We start from the raw sequence: 2500 nt of genomic DNA, 5'->3' as shown, positions 1-2500 counted from the left end.
CTGGGACCCTGGAAAAGCCTGCAATGGAGGCAATAAAGGCTTGGCTTAACGGCGAGGGCCAACATGATGCCCTCGTAGAAACTGCCACAGCATTGATGCTTTGTCCGATGAGATTGGTGAAAAACAAAGGCAAACGTTCAAAACCCGAGAACGACATTATTAAACCCAGGATATTACCCACACGATCTTGGATGAAGAAGAGAGCGGAAAAACGAGGAAGCTTCATGAAGCACCAGAAGCTCTTCTTTAAGAACCGCTCTCTTCTTGCGTCCTTAGTCCTGGATGGCACTGAACGTCATGAATGCCGAATCCCGAACGCAGATGTATATCGTTTTTACTGCGAAAAATGGGAGAAGGTGTTGCCATTCAATGGCCTGGGCCAATTTAAGTCATCAGGTGTTGCAAATAACGAATACTTTGAGCCCCTAATTTCGGTGGAGGAAGTTCAGACTGCCATACGGGCCATTAAACCAACGTCAGCAGCTGGGCCAGATGGCCTAACAAGGGCTGCAATCTGTGCTGCCGACCCCGAGGGTCGGACACTGACAGCCCTATTTAATGCATGGATGATTACAGGAATTATTCCCAAAGAGTTGAAAAAGAATAGGACGATTCTTATTCCTAAGGTTATGGACGATGAAAAGCTGAAAGAATTGGGGAACTGGAGACCAATAACGATTGGTTCAATGATTCTGAGATTATTTTCCAGAATAATGACTGCACGTCTTGCTCGTGCTTGTCCCTTAAACCCAAGGCAGCGTGGTTTTATAGCGGCATCTGGCTGCTCTGAAAATCTTAAGGTGCTACAGGACCTTATGAGACACGCTAAGAAATTGCACAGGCCGTTGGCTGTCATGTTCATCGACATAGCGAAAGCTTTTTACTCGGTTTCGCATGCTCATATTTTATGGGTGTTAAGGCACAAGAAAGTAGATGAACACGTGGTGGGCATCATCCAGAACGCCTACGATCGGTGTACGACCTCGTTCAAAAGCAATGGCGAGTCGACTCGAGAAATTAGCATACGTGTTGGTGTCAAACAGGGTGACCCCATGTCACCCCTGCTCTTCAATCTTGCCATGGACCCTTTGATATGCACCCTAGAGTCACACGGAGTTGGGTACTCCATTGATACCGACCACGTGACAGCTCTTGCGTTTGCTGATGATTTGGTGTTGGTGAGCGAATCTTGGGTTGGTATGGCCGCCAATCTAGCGATCTTGGAATCATTTTGTGGGCTATCGGGATTGGAGGTTCAGGCCAGAAAGTGCCAGGGTTTCATGATAAGCCCAACCAACGATTCATATACGGTGAACAACTGCGACCCATGGACTATCAAAAATAAAGATGTCCATATGATCCAACCTGATGAATCAACGAAATACCTTGGTCTGAAAATTGGCCCTTGGACTGGCACTATACAGCCTGATCTACATTGTCAGCTAAAGACATGGATCTCGAAAATCGATGAGGCGCCTCTGAAGCCAACTCAGAAGGTTGAACTACTCAATGCTTATGCCCTACCCAGATTGTTATATCCTGCAGACCACTCGGACTGCAAGCAATCAACTCTCCGTGGGTTGGACCAAGAGATTAGAAAGGCGGTAAAAGGATGGCTCCACCTTCCCGCTTCAACTTGTGATGGACTGTTATATGCCAGAGCCCGAGACGGAGGCCTTGCCATCTTGAAACTGGAAAAAACAATCCCTTCGGTTCAAGTTAGAAGGCTGCAACGTATAGCAAACTCGTCCGATGCTATCACCCGTAATATTGTGTCCTCGCAGGGTATGGAGGAAGAATACCGTAATTTGTGGGTACGAGCAGGGGGTGACAGTGATGCAATCCCAACATTCGTTCTCAGGGACTCGGTGTCAAAAGAACCTGTATATCCGAGACCCTGCGATTGGAGGGAGCATGAATTTCAGAGATGGTGCGAAAAGCCGGTTCAAGGAAGGGGCATTGTAAACTTTGCACATGATAGAATCAGTAATGCTTGGTTGAGGCCATGGTGCGGCTTTAAACAATGCTTCTTTATCGCAGCACTACAACTAAGGGCAAATATTTACCCAACAAGAGAAAGCTTGAACAGAGGCAGAGATGGGGCCTTACGTTCCTGCAGGAAATGCTCTGCCAGACTCGAGTCCCTTTCGCACATTCTCGGTCAATGTCCTGCAGTACAGAAAGCAAGAATTGCGCGACATAACAAGATCAGTAACATTCTGGCAGACGAAGCGGCTAGATTGGGCTGGTCTGTATACAAAGAGCCACGGTTCATATCCGAGACGGGAGAGATGAGAAAGCCTGACCTCGTGTTTGCAAAAGATGAGGAGGCGGTTGTGATCGATGTCACCGTCCGTTTTGAGCTTTCAAAGAATACCTTGTCAGATGCTGCCTCGCACAAAGTTTCGTACTATACCCCTCTTAGTGATCAAGTCAAAGTGCTGACGAAGGCTAGCAAGGTCACATTCTTTGGATTCCCGGTTGGGGCAAGAGGAAAGTG

The 2500-nt window shown here is 47.5% G+C and overlaps 1 pseudogene; it reads left to right on the top strand.

Annotated features, from left to right (window-relative positions):
- Window positions 1-2500, top strand: part of LOC142920071 (28S ribosomal RNA) — a 10030-nt pseudogene that overhangs the window by 4080 nt on the left and 3450 nt on the right.

The sequence above is a fragment of the Petromyzon marinus genome, unplaced genomic scaffold, assembly GCF_048934315.1.
Source record: "Petromyzon marinus isolate PM22_M1 ecotype Great Lakes invasive population unplaced genomic scaffold, UKy_Petmar_22M1.pri1.0 PM_G_Scaffold_66, whole genome shotgun sequence".
Lineage (NCBI taxonomy): Eukaryota > Metazoa > Chordata > Hyperoartia > Petromyzontiformes > Petromyzontidae > Petromyzon > Petromyzon marinus.
This window is presented reverse-complemented; position numbering and strand designations above follow the sequence as displayed.